This window comes from Myodes glareolus, chromosome 12, assembly GCF_982192425.1.
Source record: "Myodes glareolus chromosome 12, mMyoGla1.1, whole genome shotgun sequence".
In the NCBI taxonomy this organism is placed as follows: domain Eukaryota; kingdom Metazoa; phylum Chordata; class Mammalia; order Rodentia; family Cricetidae; genus Myodes; species Myodes glareolus.
In genome coordinates this window covers 72,666,830-72,687,601 of record NC_142037.1, presented here as the reverse complement: position 1 = coordinate 72,687,601, position 20,772 = coordinate 72,666,830, and positions in this window count along the sequence as shown.

Here is a 20,772-nt window from a genome sequence, read left to right as displayed (position 1 = left end):
ACAATTAAAAAATGGGGTACTGAACTGAACAGAGAATTCACAACAGATGAACTTCGAATGGCCAGAAGACACTTAAGGTCAAGCTCAACCTCCTTAGTGATCAGGGAAATGCAAATCAAAACCACTTTGTGATACCATCTTTCACCTGTCAGAATAGCTAAAGTCAAAAACACCAACGATAGCCTATGCTGGAGAGGATGTGGAGTGAGGGGAACACTCATCCATTGTTGGTGGGAATGCAAACTTGTGCAGCCACTGTGGAAATCAGTGTGGCTGTTTCTCAGGAAACTGGGAGTCAGCTTCCCTCAGGACCCAGCAATTGCACTCTTGGGACTATACTCTAGAGATTCCCTAACATACTACAAAAGCATTTGTTCAACTATGTTCATAGCAGCACTATTTGTAATAGCCAGAACCTGGAAACAGCCTAGGTGCCCCTCAATAGAAGAATGGTTAAAAAAAGTGTGGAACATATACACATTAGAGTTTTACTCAGGGGTAAAAATCAATGACATCTTGAATTTTGCATGCAAATGGATGGAAATAGAAAACGCTTTACTGAGTGAGGTAACCCAGACCCAAAAAGAGGAACACAGTATGGATTCACTCTTAAGTGGATTCTAACCATAATTAAAGGTCTTTGAGCCTATCATTCGTGATCCTAGAGAAGCTAAATAAGAAGATGAACCTGATGAAGATTATTTAGCTTTCCGCCATGAGGTAGGAAATAGACAAGAGTTCCAAGTAACCTCAGGTGCATGGAGGGGGGGTGGGAGGGTTGTTGAAAGGGGTGAGGGTTAGAGAGAAGGGAGTAGGGGAGGAATGGGGAGTGCTCGGTGGACCGGGATTGGGGGGGAGGGAGGAAGGATGAATATGGGATCAGGGAAGAATATATTTCAACTAAGGGAGTGATTTTAGGGTTTACAGGAGACTTGAATATATATGGGATCCCAGGTCCAAGGAGAGATCCCCAGATTGTTCTCTGGACAGAGGGGAGGGTGCCTGAACCGGCCTTGGCCCATAACCATACTGATGACTATTTTGCTTATCACCATAGATCCTTCATCTGGTGATAGATGGCGATACAGAGGGAGACCCACATTGGAGCACAGGACTGAGCCCCCCAAGGTCCAAATGAGGAGCAGAAGGATGAAGAAAATGAAAAAGGAAATAAGGACTGCGAGGGGTGCGATCACCCACTGATACAAGGGGACGGATCTAATGAGAGTTCTTCACCAAGGCCAGTTGGACTGGGACTGAACGAGGACGTGATCCAACCAGATTCTCTGAATGTGGCCGGATTCTCTGAATGTGGCTGGCCCGGAGTCTTTCTGAAAAGCCATTGAAAATGACACTGGGACTTGTTTCCTCTGCATATACTGGATTTTGGGGATCCAGTCTGTTTGGATACTCACCTTCCTGGACCTGGAGGGAGGGGGAGGAACTTGAACTTCCCACAGGGCAGGAAACCCTGACTGCCCTTAGGGAAGAAGAGGGAGGAGGAGAGGGAGTGGGGGGAGTGGGAGGGTGTTGGGAAGAGGGGCGTAAATGGAAACTTTTATAATTTAATAAAATAACTTTCAAAAAAAAAGAAATGGCAAGTCTGTAACTTTTAATTTCTATATTTTAATTTCATAAAATTATATAAAAAAGTCTTGCAAATCAATACAAACAATCACACACTAATAAAAACCACACCAAATGCTTATACAAGTCAACAAGATGTTTACCTAGAGGAGGCTTTTGGAACAGATAGAAGTTTCACATTAAATCTTTCACTTTAAGTGTCATATTAATTTTATATTCTTATGTGCCACCAGAACCAAAACAGAACACAACAACAGTAACAAAAATTATAATTAGAAACAGAGAAACTCTGCCTTTATATCATCTTTCATAGTGCATATCCATAATCTCCATACTGTTATTTCACATCCCTGTATATATAGACTTCTTCTCATTTAGTCATACTGTACTATATGTTTTGATAGACTTTGCATATAAGAAATACCCTTTTTATGCCTTATTACTGTCCCTTAGAACAATGACAATGTTCCTTACATTCAAAAAATAATAGGCAATAAAGAGCAGCTAAAGAAAGATTCATAATCACCATTCTCAAAACTGTATACAAGAATACCACAATCGCCATTCTAACACCTGTGTACACAAATTCCATGATCACCATCCAAACACCTGTGTAAATGAGTTTCATAGTCAACACCCTAACAACTGTGCACATGAGTTCCATATTCGCCATCCTAATACTGTCTACTTGAGTACAATAATCATCCTAAGGAAAAAAAAGGAAAATCAACAAACTGAAAAAAGAATGGTACAATTTTTTAAATAGTTTGAAAACAGTATAATATTTGCATAGAGATGAAGTTTCTGGTACATTTAATTTTAACAAAGTTAAGTGACAGATGTTATTTGAATATAATCACAAATCTCAGCAAGTTAGTACCTATACTGTGGATTAGAAACAGATACCTTACAGTTAGAAGTTTTTTCATAAACATAAATTAAGTAGGCCTCATTAAACTCTAAATGTCCTACTGTTCCCAACAGAATAAACTAAATTAACATTTGATTTTTAAGATCTATCATTTTACAAGACAGGAGCATAACCTTTGCTAACTTATGACTGCAATTCTAAACATTACATTAACAGTATAATTTTATTTAAATTATTAATGTATCTACATATTTTTCCAAGAAACTCAAATTTGTAAAACTGAAGTGTTTTTTTTCTTGAACTATTTATCTGTAGTAATGTCTTAATACAAAAAGCAAGTTATGTCAATACACTTTTACAGTTAAAAATGTATACATGAGCCAGGTGGCAGTGGTGCAGGCTTTTAATCCCAGCACTGGGTGGGCAGATGTTGGCAGATCTCTGTGAGTTCAAGGCCATCCTGGTCTACAAAAGTTAGTTCCAGGACAGCTAGGGCTGTTACACAGAGAAACCATATCTTGAAAAACAAAACAAAATATGTATACTTGAAATGCCTAAAACTTGTGGCAATGTGGTGTGAGATTCTCCTCTGTATAGTATGAATATCATTGGTTAATAAAGAAGCTTCTTTGGGCCTATTGCAGTGCAGAATATGGTAAGGCGAGTATTTCAAGAAGACAGAGAAAGAGAGAGTAGGTGGAGTCAGGGAGCAGCCATGTAACTGCCTCAGGAGACAGATGTCAGGCACCAGATGATAACTTACTAGTAGAAAACAACCACATGGCAATGCACAGATTAATAGAAATTAGTTCATTTAAGACATAAGAGCTAGCTAGAAATATGCTTAACCCATTGGCCAGAGTACTGAAAAAAAATTAGCTTCATTGTGATTATTTTTGGTCTAAGCAGCCAGGAAACAAGAAACCTCTGGCAACAATTGGCTTCAACTTGACCAACTAGATCAATTTAAAACTTGATAAGAGTTTGGAAGGAAATTCTAGACAGAAAAAAGCAGATTTTTTTTCCATCTTTATGTGTCTTTATTTTAAATCTATTTTCTTTTTTTATTAAAATTTTCCACCTCCCCTCCTCCCACTTCCCTCCCCTCCTCTCCCTCCACTCCTTCTCCCCCTCCTTCTCCAGGCCAAAGAGCAGTCAGGGTTCCCTACCCTAGGAGAAGTCCAAGGTCCTCCCTGTTCCCCCCAGGTCCAGGAAGGTGAGCATCCAAACAGACAAGGCTCCCACAAGGTCGGTCCATGCAGTAGAATCAAAGCCCAGCGCCATTGTCCTTAGTTTCTCAGTCAGCCTCCAAAGAGATGTCCCCAACTTGTTCCTTGAACAGCAGAGGAACAGTTGCCTGAACTGTCCTTCTCCTGTAGCCACACTGATGAATATCTTTTATATTACCATAGAACCTTCATCTGGTGATGGATGGAGATAGAGACAGAGACCCACATTGGAGCACTGGCTGAGCTCCCAAGATCCTAATGAAGAGCAGAAGGAGGGACAACATGAGCAAGATAGTCAGGACAGCGAGGGGTGTGTTCACCCACTGAGACGGTGGGACTGATCTTATGGGAGCTCACCAAGGCCAGTTGGAATGGGAGTGATGGAGCATGTGGAAAAGCAGATTAATGCAGCTTCTTGCTCTGTTTGCTGTCAGCAAGCAGAGATGTGGCTCCTTTAAGAAGTTTCCTAACTCAGCTTCAATGGCAAGAACTGAGCAGTTTCCTTAAGGGAAGACTTTCTAGTTCATGCTAGTTTCAGGAATAGCACTGGCTCTTTTGGGGGGTTAATGCCCACCACCCACTTAAGGTCCAGATGCTTGTATGCCCTCTCAGCCTTAGGAGAAAAGTAACTGAGAACATGCCCACAGCTCAGTGTCCTCTACCTGGGCAGGCAACAGGATCTACTTTCCTAAGAGTGTACTGGCAGGAGAGCATGGTGGCTTCCCACCACCATACACAGAGACATTTCCAGGACGTGCAGTGCACTGCATGGCAGATTTAACTTTTACTTAGACAAAAAGTGTTTATATGCTACATGGTGCTACCCAGAATTGATGTGGGAGGACTGCTCTCACCTGGCAGTCCTAGAACTTGTGGTGAACTACCCCACCATATTGAAAGGCAGAGAGAGGAGGAGCCAGCTTCCGTAGGCACTGCAAACAAGCTGCTTACCATTTTAAAAGTTCTCCTGGTTAAAAAAAAATTTACAGATATGCAATAAAGGCAGATTCAGGCAGAAATAAACCACTGAACGGGTCACAGTATGTTTAAACAATGAACATAGGCATGAGCGAGGAAAGACAAAGAATATAGACAGTTATAAAAGAAAGGAAATGATTTTAAGAAATAAAACATACTCTTTAAAGAGACAGAGTATAGTCAAAGATTAAAGGAATTAATAAAAATAAGCCATATAAAGATGGAAAATACAGAGTGAGTGTGGGTTATGAATATTACTGTGCATTCTTTGATTTTTTGACTTTGAAGGAGCTAAGTACAGAGAGACCTTTTATTGTATATACTGTTAGGCTAAACCAATGTATATGCTTTAAAGGTGTCTTGACTTCAAAATTTGGATCTAAGGCTTTCTTGCTTTGGAAAATAAATTCTGCTTTAGTTACCACAAAAGATGAGAACCTGTGGATTTCTTACAGACTAATGCGGTTTGATGGACCAAGGACCCCTGAAAGATCCAACAATTACTTTATCCAACAAAAAAAGAAAGCAGTTTAGAAAGAACTACACCCAAATTCCCAAATATTGTTTCTAAATGTTTAATTACATTTAAAGGGGTATATGCTATAGAGTTGAACACTTTATATTAGTATGGATCTTGGTCTACGATCCAAATTTAAGGTCAATTTTGTTATATGTATATTTCTGCTCTTCATTAAGGTATTGTGTTTGTGCAACTCACTTAGAAATGTAATGCATAATTAAGAAGTTCAGGTTAGATAGTAATCAGTAATAGTCAAGTTTATAGTCATATTAGTTAGATTTTCTAGATGTATAGAGGTATATTTAAGTTAGAAAGATAATTGTCAAACCTTGCTGTTGTGAGGAGGCACTTTGTCATTTTGAACTCTTGGCAGCTCAGACACGAAATAATCACACGGAAACTATTTTATTTAAAACACTGCTTGATCCATTAGCTCTAGCTTCTTCTTTGATAACTCTTACATCTTAATTTAAGCCATCTCCATTAATTTGTGTATCACCATGTGGCTGTGGCTTATCTGGTAAAGTTTCTGCTTCTGTCTCTGGTGAGGCTACATGGCTTCTAACTCCTCCATTTTTTTCTCCCAGCCTTCAGTTTAGTTTTCCCCACCTACCTCTATACCCTGCATAGGCCCAAGACAGTTTCTTTATTAACCAATGGCATTCACAGCATACAGAGGGGAATCCCACATCAACTTTCAAAGACCTACATAATATAGCATTTGAAGTGTTTTAAGAACTTAGGACTTTTCATGACAATGAAAAACACCTGCCACTGGCAGAATCAATTATTTCAAGAGGAAGATAGGCATTGAAGAGCCTCCTTATGGAGTTTGCTAGACATTTGGGCAAAAAAATTGCTCTTGCTTGAGCTGCTTGATGTTATGCTGTATGAACTGGACATGAAGAACCCACAGAGTAATGACTGTTAAATTTACCTAAAAGTGAGATGATCCTTTGGGGTTCCTGCTTCATGAAAGAGCCTGCTAAACATTCTACAGGACACAGAAGAAAGTGATTGTCAAATTGAAGAAGTATCTTTAAAATTTCTTACTTAATGGAAAAGTCTGCTGGATACTGTGGGCCAGGGTGCTGAAGAGGTGTTACCCAACATTTCAGAAAAATTTTGGGTGACTGTCCTGGCAGTGAGATTTCTCTGTCAATTCTAGTGTTTGGGAAGTTGCTTACAATGAACTTCCTGTTTATATATGTAATATGAGGGCCTGCTTATTGGGTTTTCTGTCCTGTCCAGTTCCCACAGTCCTTATGTCCAAAAGACAGAGTTCTACAAAAGTTATAAACTGTTTGACCCATTAGCTCAGGCGTTGTATTAGCTCTAATAACTTATATTAACCCATTATTCTTATCTATGTTAGCCACAAGGCTCAGTACCTTTTTCAGTGGGGCAGGTCACATCCTGCTTCTTAGGTGTCTGGACAGGACTGTAGAGCAATGGACTTCCTTCTTCCCAGAATTCTCCTGTTCTCATTACCCTGCTCTATTTCCTGTCTGGTTGTCCTGACTATACTTCCTGTTTGGCTTCTGGCAAATCAGTGTTTATTTAAAACATAATTGACAGAATACAGACCATGGTCCCGCACCATATATAGGCAATATTATATCCTTCTGTAGTCTTTGATGAAGTTGTAGAATAGATAGTTACAGTTATAGTTTCCCTTTGTTATGGTAAAAGATATAGTCAATATAAATATTTTAACTGTAATTCTTGGTTGATAATTGTTTTGTTGTATCTTGCTGTTTTAATGTTATAACCTTCCTTTTTTTTTTAAAGAGAAAGGGGGAGGTGATGTGATATTCCCCTCTGTATGCTGTAAATACTATTGGTTAATAAAGAAGCTCTTTTGGGCCTATTGCAATGCAGAAAAGGGCAAGGCAGGAATTTCTAGCAGATAGAGGAGGAGAAGGTAGGTAGCCTCAGTAGACAGATGTCAGGAGCCAGCGAGAACCTTACTAATAGCTAACAACCAAGTGGCAGTGCACAGATTAATAAAAATGCATTAATTTTCAGCTTCAATATAATTAAGCGATTGGCTAAACAGTATTGCAAACAATATGGTTTCTATGTGATTATTTCGGGTCATGCTTATTCTTTGTTATTAAATACTTTTCTTAGTAAAATTTATGTAGACAAATTTTAATTTAAAAGATATGTTAATAAATAAAAATGCACATACATCATACTCATATAGAACCAAGCAATGAAAGATGTTTTTCATTGGTGGCATAACTTCATGTATTCTGGAAATAAGTATTATGTCTTTAAGTGGTATTAGAATTGAACCGGCTGTTTTTATTCATTAACACAACTAAAGAAAACAGAAGGTGATAGCTATTTTCTTATTAAATAATGTTTAACAATTGTGAAAAAGCTTGACTTGGCAAAATTAAACTTGAAAGTGCATTTTGGAAGTTCAGACAGGAAAGGAAAAACTATTCTGGGTTGTATAATACAAGAATGTGTCTGAAACACATTTACAGAGCAAAGATACAAAGTACCAGGTTAAAGGTAATGAAAGTTAAAAAAAATGTGAAGACATGAATATGAGAATATTCACTGGATTTAGATAAAAGTTGCATGTAGAAATTCTTATAGGAGCCCACATTTATCTTTAATTTAATTTAGTGCAATATCTCACTGGAGAATCCTTTGGGCAGACAGCAATTTTCTCTATTGAAATAGCTGGTCTTTTCTTGAAGAAAAATCATAGTCCTGAAGGTTATATTCCTGATATTGGAGCCCATATACAAGTGATTTTAAAATATAAAAGTGGGATGATACTCCTGAACTGATGACAGGACTCTTGAAAATGCAAAAAAAATCTCGAGAATTTTCTATAGAGAATAGTTCAGTTGCTGCACTGCTTATAGTGAATGCCATTTGTTTATTCAGTCTGATCCTTTTTATACTAAACAGTTTAGTTTTCATAGAATAGTAAAGCAAATGGAATATCTAGGACGTGGTTTCCATATAAAATTAACTTCCATCAATTATTATTAATGCAACTGGGAAAAGTAAGCTCTTATACAGGCCTTCCAGCAGTATCTCCAGGCCTTCCTGCAGTCTGTCCTACAATGCAGGTTTCATCTATATAGCATGGACTGCATAAATGCCATGCAGAAAGATAGCACAACTGTTAACAGCTGTATTGATTCAAAGCATTGATTAACTCAGATTAATCAGCAAAGATAGAAGTCAGAGCAAATATAAAATCAATATATTTGGTCATGATAGTTATGAACAACTGATATCAGATAAAACAAAACAAACAAAAATCCTGATAATATGAGACAGATAAATACTCAAATGCTACTTTTAAATCCACCTGACTTATATGCAGTTTTCATTGCCCTCATGCCCTCTTATACAGCAGATGTTCTCTGTGAGCTACCAATAAGTAGCCAGGTTACAGCACATGCTTAACTTGAAACTAGGAACGATTGTTCATGGCTTATGAATTATTACATAAAATGGCATAAATTATAAATTGTTGATGTAAATATGAGAAATAAATATAGAATGAGGTTGTTTAAATTGAATTAGCATGTTATGCTGAACTCTATGAGCCTGAAAAAGGGGTGTGGTCTAATTTTTTCAAAGCTAGGGTTTTCTATTTGCTTGGAACTGATACATTGGGATTATCTTTCCTCTAGTCTTAGACTGGGATTTTATGATTTTTCCTTCAAAGGAAAAATGTATTAAGCACAAGTATAACACAAGGAGTGATATTCTTTCTGCATATAATAAGGGTAATGGTTAAAAACTTCATGAAAAATATAAATTCTAGTATTAATGAATTTAATGAAGTTTGGAGAAAACATTTGACTTTAAATAAAAATAATGGATGTCAAAATATATACTTTCTGTACATGGGAACATTTTTTATTGTAATATTATATAAAATTCAGCAAAAAACTCTTCATAAATGCTTGCAAATTATCTTTATATATGGTTCTTTGGTGCAGTAAAAGGATGAAATCTAATACTAAGCATATTGTTAGAGTAAAAGACTAGCAAAAATTTGCAAGTCTGGACAAACTGATAGATATGTGTGATATAACAGAAAAATTAAAATATTTTCTATTATAAAAACAGGGGATACATATTTTAACAAAAGAAGAGGATATATTGGAAGGAATTCTTGCTAACTGTCCTTCATAAATAGGAGTGGTTTTAAAGGAAGTGGTTCAGAAACTAATAAAAGGCATGATGGTATTGATTTCAACATTTTAAAAAGAAATACATGGGTCTGTCTCAATTTTATTGATATTGGAAGAAAAAAGAATCCTTCTGGCTTTGACAGAGATCCATACTCATACAAAAAGGAGTGTTCAAATAATGTTACTGGTCTTGACAAGAAGAACAAGATGATTCTTTGGAGAGAAATATGACCTCACTTCTCAGAATTGCCTTTTGAATAAACAATCCTTAAAAAATGCTTAGAATGAATTAGTAGTTAAGGTATTCCTATCTTGACAAGTTCTGCATTATATTTAATAGTAAAAGCATTCTTATTGGATTGTCTCCAAATAGTCAGCGAGGATGGCAAGCCTCCAACTCCACAAGATACAAGTGGAAGCACTTACCTAAATAAGGAACATGAGACAAGGTCAGGCCAGTAGATCAGATTCTGGTCCTCTGAGATTTATAAAGACAATTAAAGGTGGCTAGAAAAGAATATCCCATTTTCTCTTAGCTGTTTCACCTTGGTACTGCAATATCACAGGGGAAGTCAGCAAACAAACACACAAAACAAAACTCAGAAATATTGGAAAGGTCATGGAAACCATTAAGAGGTTTTATTATTTGATGAAAGACTTTCCACTAGGCCTCAGGTTTCCTCAGCTTTTCTAAGAACGCTATTGCAGAAGCCTTCCAACCTCTTAATATAGAATAACAAGAAAGCAAGTTCTAAGATGTTTAACTCTTTAGCCAGAAGACTGGAGAAAATTTTATATATATATATATATATATATATATATATATATATATATATATATATATATATTGTATTTCAGAAAAAAAGATTAGTAGAATAGTCATTATACACTTACAGATCAAAAGCGATGAATGAGGAGTAGAACATACAACCTGCACACTCTCACCAACATTGAGGAAAAGCATAAGAATGTTTTGGTTATAAATTAAAACTTTTAATCATGTGCAACCAATGTTACACAATTCATCTTGATAACATATCTGATTGCAATACCAAACCTTCCATTAAAATGTCCATGTACAAGAGGAGTGTGGAATTATCCTCCTAACATTAAGTTCCAAAATACTATATACAGTCTTTGGCTTGATTATGTATGTGCAAGGTTTGTGCCAACTTACAGGCAATACTTTCCTAATATAATGCTTCAAAGTTCAGTATGGAAATATAGGAAAATATGTATACTTATGAATATACTTACACATAAACAGTACTGGTGATGTCACATGGAATATAGTGTCATAAACCAAAGAGTTGGAAACAAGAATCACTACTTTTCACTACTTTCATCACACATTACATCACTATGATCCTGGTTTCCAATTGAAAATAATTTCCTATGGAGCCACAAATCTATATACTGAACCATAAGATGTGTACAGTGTGATACCTATTACTTGTATCAAGGGAATAGGCATGAGAAAGAATTGCTATTTATAGTTTATAATTTGTCGAATATGAGCAAAATAAGATAATTTAGGAAATAAGAAAGGGGAAATACTATACATTTAAATAATTTTCTTCAGTACTTGTAAATTTTCCCTTCCCTTTGTTTGATATAAAAAGCAAAATCAAAGTACCTTCCACGGGATGTACAATGGGTTCAAATCTTTCAGCGTCTCAGGATTAAGTTTAATCTCAAGATACGCTTCTTGTAAGCTGAATTTTTTACTAAAAATGAGGAGCTCCAACTGCCTCTGTGGACCCAGATGCAACATGCAGTAGTTTGATGCAGTAGAATTAATTGTTTGTTTTATCCCAAAAGGTAATTATAGGAGAACACCAGAGAAACAAGAATAATGATACACTAAAACAAAGGCCCTCAATGAAACAGTATAATCTATGCTTCCATTAATTATTAAAATAACTGAAAAGCTTAAAATATATTTAAGTACCAATACATACAATTTATGTATAAACATAAATTAAGAAACAATTGAACTAAAAAATTTTCAGAGATAGCATTTTAAAATAATATTATCCCAACTATACTATTGATACAAACTATGTCAATTAGAAAGTGATCAAATGTACATTAGAAAGTGATCAAATATGTATAAAAATACAACTTACTTTTCATATAAGATTTATTTTAAATTGGCATTTAGTCTTCTGTAGGCTAAACTTCCTTTAAACATGCTATGTAGTCTGGAAGGACCGTGGACCCTGATTCTTTTTCCTCACTTCCCAAATTCTCCAATAAAAAGAATGCCAAGCTTTATAAGGGATTTGAACTAGGTTATTTCAAGAAATAGAACAAAGTTTCAAAGGTGAGTTATTGTTTTAACTGAAGATGTTTGAGAGCCCAGGATGAAAGTGTCTGTATCTTCATTGCTTCGGCTTCACAAATCTGCAAATGCATGGAGAGTTTAAAATAATCATGATTTAAAGCATAAGAAGTGTTTTTAATGGTGGGGGAGAAAGTGTAATGCACATAAAAGGAAGATCATAGTCAGAATTAGGGATATCCTGGGATTGTCCAGAGTAGACATAACCAGGCTGAGCAGGTCCTTTCCCTCTCTCCCAAAAAAGGAATTCTTTTAGAAACTACACACTCCTTTTCGAAACTAATGACAAGCAATGATAAATAAAGTACACTGACCTTTATATAGGAAATGATACTTTTGAAATAAAAACAATTGAAGTATTAGCTTCTCTTTTCTTAAAATGAAATAACTGTGTTTTTTTAATATTTTGCTATTGTTTAGTGCCTTTTTCTCTGCTTTGTGATAATTATAATATTTTCTTCACTTTAGAAAATTTAATCAACTGCTATCAACCCTGTATGAAATTTAGTTACTTATATTGTACTTGCCTAAGACCTTCACTTGTGTAATAGAGAGTAAAAGTATTTGGCTTGATTCAATTAAGGATGTCAATATCAACTGCATTTGTGAAATGACAGTTTACAAAGGGACAAGTGCATGTATGGTCATACAAAGGGACAAGTTTATATCTTTATTTGTAAGCATAAAATTTATAAATATATAAAATGAACTCAAACCTATTTTAAGACTAAAAGACTTGTGTATTATTAGTTTTTCCAATGATATTTGAATGCATGTCACTGACATACAGCCCAAACATATTCTAGGATGATTTATTTTTTCCGTATTATATTTTATATAAACTTTTTGGTCAATAAGCAAAATCTGAAAATGTTAAAATCTGAAGTCAGTTGTCTAGGAGAAAAAAAATCAACTCACTTAAAATTATCAAGATCATTATATGATACATTTATTTGTAGACATAAGTAAACCATTTTAGGCATTGGGAAAATCACTTAATATTGTTTTGTAAGACATTAAAAATATGTCAATGCTAGGAAGCATTTTTCATTCACCATTGTGCTAAATTACTTTTCAGTATTTTTATTTGTTTTATCAAAGTTTAATCACTAGTCAATAAATATTTTTAAAACAATGAAATACAGTTATCCAAGGTAATATTTTTAAACAAAAATAAGCAAAACTTTTTTCTCCTATAGCAAACTACATTTATTCCAGTATAGCAGAGGATGATGTTAATTTAGTCACACAGTAAGACTGTACAGCTACACGAAAATTTGATCATTATTCAATGTCATTTGTACCAAAGACAGTTTAAAGACAGACATGTCTTATTGCAACCCACGGACTTCATGTGTCCCAGAATAGCTATTAACATCTTCATAGATGACAATGTCATATTGCAATGGTAAAGACTTTGACATTCCAAATACAACTTGTGTGTATTGAATAAACAGAAGGACTATTTTCTAAAATAGTAATGTAAATATATATAAAATCAAATTATTGGCACTATTTTCATTAGGTGTAGATGTCTTAAACACATAAAATCATGTTAAAATTTGTGTAATCTTCAGCTCAATGTCTAAATAAATAGCAAGATCGAGGTTCCTTTTCTTTCATAATATTTGGGCATTAGTAGGCTTTATGTATCTGTGATTGAACATGACTCATATTGCAGTGTAAGTATTACCTTTTCCATTCAGCATCATTCTAGAATTATCTATTTCTCTCTAAATACAATTACTATTTCTTATTGTCACATGATGTTTTTGTCCTGGGTAAACCGGATTTAATTGTTACAGCAAACTGCACTTAATAGTTATAGTTTCCAGCTTTTAATAGTTAGCGTTTGTAACTAATCAAATAGTGAAAATAACAATATGAATTTCTTTTTAGACATCTATTAAAAAGTCAAAGTATTGACATTAGCTCAATTCTACAGTTGAAACTATGATATATAGTAACATACAGTTTTTTTCATTTTTTCTTAATCTAATTTTTTAAGTGTGTGTGTGTGTTGCTCATTAATTCAGATTCCTAAAGACTCTGAAAAATAAACTGACCTCAAAAATTCCCTGAGATCATAATGTATGTAGAAGAAATACAAATCTTTCTCTAAACCAGAAACATACTTGGAAATGCCAGTAATGGTCTGAAACCAAATAACCTAACACTTCTCATGCTATAGAGATAGTGTTTGTTATCCAGCCCTAGGTCTCTGTGTGCTTGGTTTCTGATGCCTTTGAAATAACCAGTGTGCCCTTGTGTGACATTGTTTGATTAGCTTCCCGCTGCTTTCCTCCCTTTGTGTAAGAGCTTTCCAATGATTCTGTCCTATCCTTGTACCCCTTTCCAATTCAAATACTATGCATGCTGTACTTCTAAATAAACTTGATAGCATAAACCAGCTATTTAAACAAGACCTTCCAATACCAGCATTCCTAATTCCTTTATCTTTTTATCTCCTGGTCCATTACCCTGCCTGTCCCTGAAGTGCCTAGTGCTTGGTCCAAGTCACAGAGGACAGAAAGAGCAATTAGATGGCTTTGAAGCTGAAGCTATGGGTAGTTCTGAGTCCTCTGATGTGCGTTCTGGGACCTGAACTCCAGTCCTCTAGGAGAGCTGCATGCACCCATAACAACTGAGCCATTTCTCCATTTCACAGATACATTTCTAATTTAAGAAAAAAAATTTACCATTATCATCTTATAATGGTAATTTGAGTCTAAATTTTATTTTTCTTTTCAGAAAATTTTGCCTAAAATAGTTTTTAAAGTTATGGAATCTGGAAAGTTATGGTTAGGCTACTCTCAAGAAATGTATTCATGATGGTCCACTCAAGGGTTAAAGACTATTGATGTTATTTTATCTCCACAGGATGGAATGAAGCTAGGTATCAAAGACTGATGATTTATCTCTGCAATATGAGAATGCAACTACTAGTCAGTATGCATCTCCTCATAACAACAATGTTGTCATTTGCATATTGGGGTGCTCCAAAAGGGATAAGTGTCGATAGCTTGATCTTCCTGGGTAATAATGTTAAGGTGTAACTGGAGTTTAAGAAGTGTGTCCTAGAACTTTGATGGATATATATTTTAAGAAATCAATGGAGGAGGAGTGAATGGAGAGGGAGGAAGATGGGAAAGGGGAGGGTACTTGATGAGACAAGGGAGGGGAAGCTGGTTGGTATGTAAAGTAAATGACAAAAAGTTATTTAAATGCAAAAAGAGAAAGAAAAAAGAAGGAGGAAAAGAGGAAAGCAAGGAAGAAAGAAGAAAGAAAAAAAACTTTTTTAATGGTGAGGATAAATTTATTTTCTACTTTTAAAGGGAATTTAGAGAGAAAGTGGCGATAAGATGGTACAGTAAAGCATATATTTTTAATTTCTGTACATGAGAAAAATTCATGAGAACGCAGGGGCTAATATAGTCATCACAAATCTTTACACTGACCTAGGGCTCTCAGCCACTGAAGATTTCCCCATTCTCTCTACTTCCTTGTCAAAAGGATCCTGGGGAGTTAATCTTGAACGTTTTATAACTAAACATGATTAGAATCCTCTGTATTTCTAAATAGTGTGAATCAGGGTCAAGACTAATTTCAGAAATTGTCGTTTATTGTTCGTATTTCAAGTCCGCTTTGATGGCACAGAGCAGTTATTGCAGAGTTCTGACATCTGAGGCTAAAAGATTGTCCCTTTAAAGCTATCCTGCGCAACATCATAAGTTTCAGACTAGCCTTGTCTATAAAAACTTAGTGATTCAAAAGGAAAAAAAAATCTACTCAAGAGGAGTTTATTTCATCCATGTTAAGTACACTAACTCATGTATGTTACCTGAATCACAGTGACAGATTAAAAATAAAATTAAAGTGTTAATTAGCTTCAATAGTTTACTCCTCCCATCAAGCAAAAAATGATTTGGCCATATAAGCGCTGTTCTTTCTACTAGGCATTCAACATGCTCCTTGTGAATCCCCTCTCTTGTTCCTGCTGTTGTGGTGCCTTTTGCTTTTCATTCTTCTTACTAGTTCATTTCCGGGGAACTCCTATTCCTTCTCTGTGATAATGAAAGATGTCTTTTAAACATTTTCTTCTTTTTAAAGAAGAAAGAGGCTCCACCTTAATATCCTAATTAATTTTCAAGGTGCATATCTTGAAACACCAACACATTGAGATTTGAAACTCCATATACTATTTCTGAAGAAGATTTTCATCTCCATTTTATTTGTATAACTAGGGATTTAAATTATATAGCATAACAAAATTCAAATAAAAAAATGTCTAACTCCATATTGTATTTGTCTTTTGCCAGATAGTCCACATACAGGCAGCGAAGCTTACAAGGTCAAATTTGTCCTTCGTGTTTTATTTTGACAATTATGAATAAATAGTCACACATTTCATTTTTATGAACAACATAACAACTAATTGTCTTGAAAGGTAGAAGCTTCATAGTGATTCAGTGAAAAATAATGATCCTGCTTCATAGTTCAAGAAAGATATTTTTATCGAATTCTATTTCAACAGAGAAGCAAAGTAGAAAGTTTTAAGTAGTAACAGTTCCTGGGGTTTCAGAATGTCAATGTTTTCCTGCAACTTTGAGTAATTAAATTTTCTGCAATGTGTTTAGTTGATTTAGTTGTATGATATCACCAGTTTTATTACAATATATTAATGATTATTTACTCATTCATTTTTATGTGTCTCTATGCTATATGCACATCATATAAAGAAGTGTCTGTGGAGATTAGTAGAGGATTTAAGTTGCCCTGTCACTGGAGTTACAGAATATTTTGGTTTTCTAATGTAGATAGGGGCAACCCAACCCTGATCCATCAGAGAAGTTTGAAGCACAATTAAAGCTCAGAGACTGATATTTGGATTCAACCTGAATATCTGAAAGGCAGAACTGCAAGCCACTGGCTCCTACCTCAAACTCAGTCCAAAATGGCAATCCTGCCTCCAGTAATCTCAGAATGAGACTGTGTGTTGAGAGTTGTTTCCTCCTGTTTTATAATCCTGTCTAGGACTGGGATTAAAGATATGTACCACTGTGATTAAAGGCATGTACCAACCAGTTTCTATGGTAAATAGTGTGACTACTGGAGGTAAAGTTGTGCATCATTTTGGCTACAAGGATTAAAAGTGTGAATTACCATTAACCTGATCTGTAAAGCTGGCTAGTGGGACTGTTTTACTCTCAGATCTTCAGGCAGATTTATTTATTATTTATTATTATTGTATTTATTAAAGTATAATTGAAATGTCACTATAAAGTTCTCATCATCAGTAAGCAAGCCAGACAGCCACTCATCAGGGCAAATAATTATGGTACACTAGTATTTTTACACTTGACGAACATTCAATAATTACACACTATTTCATAAATTAGTTCCTTATACATACCTGTGTGACTCCTATCAGCAAATCAACATTTCTTGACATAGTAAATCAAATATATATGCAATTTAACCCTGCAGTCTCCTTCATTTATAAACTATTATTATATTCTATATATTGTCAATGTTTGATTTTATAGTTACAGTATAAGAAGTATAAATCTTGTAGAATAGATGAGGCATTTTTCAATGGTTAGTATTTTAAAGATTTTATAAATATAACTGGATATTATGAAAATGAAATGAATTTAGAGTATGAAAAATTAAATACATCTAAGAAAGTCAAAATCAGTCCTTGCTCTGATTAAGGTCTCTGTCTCTATATCAATCTGTCACCAGACAAAGATTCTATGGTGATATTTGAGATAATCATCAGTGTGATAATGGGGCAAGGACAGTTCAGGCACCCTCTCCTCTGATGACCAAGGAACTAGCTAGGGACAACCCCGTGGACACCAGGGATCCCCTCTAGAGCGAAGTCTCTTGCCAACCCTAAAATGCCTCACTTAGTGTAGATATCTTCTTCCCTGCACCTATGTCCACCCATCCTCCATCTCCATCCTCCCAGTCCCCCAAGCTCTCCCCAGTCTTTCCCTTCTCCCATTCAACTCCCCCTTTCCCCTTCCCCCAAACTCACCCCAACCCCAACCTCACCCCTACCCCCACCCTCATGCATCCCAAATTTTGCCAGCAATTTTGTTTGCTTCCAATTTCCAGGAGGATCTATATATGTTTTTCTTTGGGTTCACCTTGTTGTTTGGCTTCTTTAGACTTGTGAACTATAGACTTAATGTTCTTTATTTATGGCTAGAGTCCACTAATGAGTAAGTACATACCATATTCATCTTTTTGGATCTGGGTTACCTCATTCAGGATAGTGTTTTCTATTTCCATCCATTTGTATGCAAAATTTGAGATGTCATTGTTTTTTACTGCTGAGTAGTACTCTAATGTGTATATATTCCACACTTTCTTTATCCATTCTTCCATTGAGGGGCATCTAGGTTGTTTCCAGGTTCTGGCTATTACAAATAGTGCTGTTATGAACATAGTTGAACAAATGCTTTTGTAATATGATTGGACATCTATTGGGTATATTCCCAAGAGTGGTATTGCTGGATCCTGAAGTAGGTTGATTCCCAATTTCCTGAGAAACCGCCACACTGATTTCCAAAGTGATTGCACAAGTTTGCATTCTCACTAGCAATGGATGACTGTTCTCCTTACACCAAATCCTCTCCAGCAGAGGCTATCATTAGTGTTTTTTATTTTAGCTATTCTGACAGGAATAAGATGGTATCTCAAAGTTGTTTTGATTTGCATTTCCCTGATCACTACAGAGGTTGAGCATGACCTTAAGTGTCTTTTGGCCATTTGAACTTCTGTTGAGAATTCTCTGTTCAGTTCAATACCCCATTTTTAATTGGGTTAATTAGAAATTTAATGTCTAGCTTCTTGAGTTCTTTATATATTTTGGAGATCAGACCTTTGTTGCGGGGTTGGTGAAGATCTTCTCCCATTCACTAGGATGCCTTTTTGTCTTACTGACAGTGTCCTTTGCTTTACAGAAGCTTTTCAGTTTTAGGAGGTCCCATTTATTCAGTGTTTCTCCTATTGTCTGTGCTACTAGGGTTCTACCTAGGAAGTGGTCTCCGTGCCCATGTCTTGTAGACTACTTCCCAGTTTCTTTTCTGTCAGGTTCAGTGTGATCAAATTTTTATTGAGGTCTTTAGTCCATTTGGACTTGAGTTTTGTGCATGATGTAGATATGGATCTATTTTCATTCTTCTACAGGTTGACGTCTAGTTATGCCAGCACTATTTGTTGAAGATGCTTTCTTTCTTCCATTATATAATTTTAGCCTCAAGGTCCAGTTGAAGGGCAGAAAGAGAGAGAAGGCGAGCAAGGAAGTCAGGACAGCAAGGGGCTGTTCCACCCACTGAGGCAATGTGTCTGTTCTAATGATAGCTCACCAAATACAGCTGGACCAGGACTGAACGAGCATGTGATCAAACTGTACTATCTGATTGTAGCTGACAATTGGGGCTGACTGAGAAACCATTGATTAAGTCACTGGGACTTGTTTTTACTGCATGTACTGTTTTTTTTTTTTTTTTTTTTTTTTTTTTTTTTTTTTTTTTTGTGGGACCCTAGTCTATTTGGATGCACACCTTTCTAGGCCTGAATGTAGAGGGAAGGGCTTTGGTTTACCCACAAGGCAGGGTTCCCTGCCCTCTCTCAAGCAGAAAGGGGGAGGGAGGAGGATGAGTGGGGGAGCGTGAGGGAATGGGAGGGAAGGAAGTGTAAATTTTTAATGGAAAAATAAAAATAATAGTAATAATAAAATAGGTCAAAATCAGTTAATCTGATCTTTGCTAATTAATGTTAAAATGTTCTGAAATTTTTATGTATTTATCCCTCAGCTGCTACGTTACACTTTCTATTCTAAAGCTGCATTGATATGAGTTTATTCTGATATTTCTAATACACTTACTATATACTTATTTAGTGTGTATTATGAACTTTATTAAATATTATTCATGGAATAGTCATAAAGTCCTTAAATCATAACATTTTTATAACAAATGCACTCATGTAAAATATAATAATGATTTTTCATCCTTCTTTGTTTAAAGGGTTTGTGTGTGTCTGTTTTGCTTGGATGGATGTTTGCAGTGCTCTCAGGGTCTAAAGAGGGTCTGGTCATGAAAACCGGAGTTACATACGTCTGATAGTCACAGGGTAAGAATGATTTGCTGGAAGAATAGTTAGTGCTCTTAACTAAGAGAACATCTCTACAGCACTTTTAGTTTCCTTTGGCCTGAGAGTAAAATTAGATATTCAAAAGAATGAATGCCAATGTTATCTTAGGTCATTGGCGAGAACATACTTTGGCTATTTATTTGAAATGGGTTAATTTGTTTTAAACTGCATGTCACTTTCAGTGTGCTGATTTGGTTAATTTTGTTATTACATGAAATGATAGTGCGATTTTTTAATGAAAAGGTACTCAGAAAATTATCCTCCATTGTATTAGAATGCTTTATTTACTCATATAGTTTATATGCCATAGTGTGTATCTTTCAAAATGTTCTATGCAGTGGTGTTACTGTTCTTCGAATGGTTTTGTTTTTTGTTCTATGTTGCATTCATTTCATGTTTAAAATTAGTTAACAATATTAAATTATTCAACAACTTATCTTCAATTGGAGCATGAATTCAACTTTATTATTTTGTATTTGTGGGGTTAAACCTCCTCTATGAGTGTGAATGTGGACCTTGTAATACAATTTCTGCTTTTAAAGAATAATCTTTTGAAGCTGTATTCCTTATAAAATAGCAAACTCTAATTGTTTCCCATACTTGGTGCACACTATACATCCTGGCCAGGAATTTGTTTCTTATAGACTAGTTGTATAGATTAAGCTGTCCCATTTATGGCCACATAATCATGTACTTCAAACTTCTCCTTCTCATCTTTTCCTCTGCTGGGACACTATCTCACCACGTTCTCTCTTTTTTTAAATTTATTTCACATTAATAATGAGATTTTTTTAATAAAAAGTTTTAATGCTGTTTTATACCTAGAAAGAAATGTGTTAACTGTGAGACTGTGATTTTACTCAACATTTTGGTCTTCAGTTGCATCATTTTCCTAA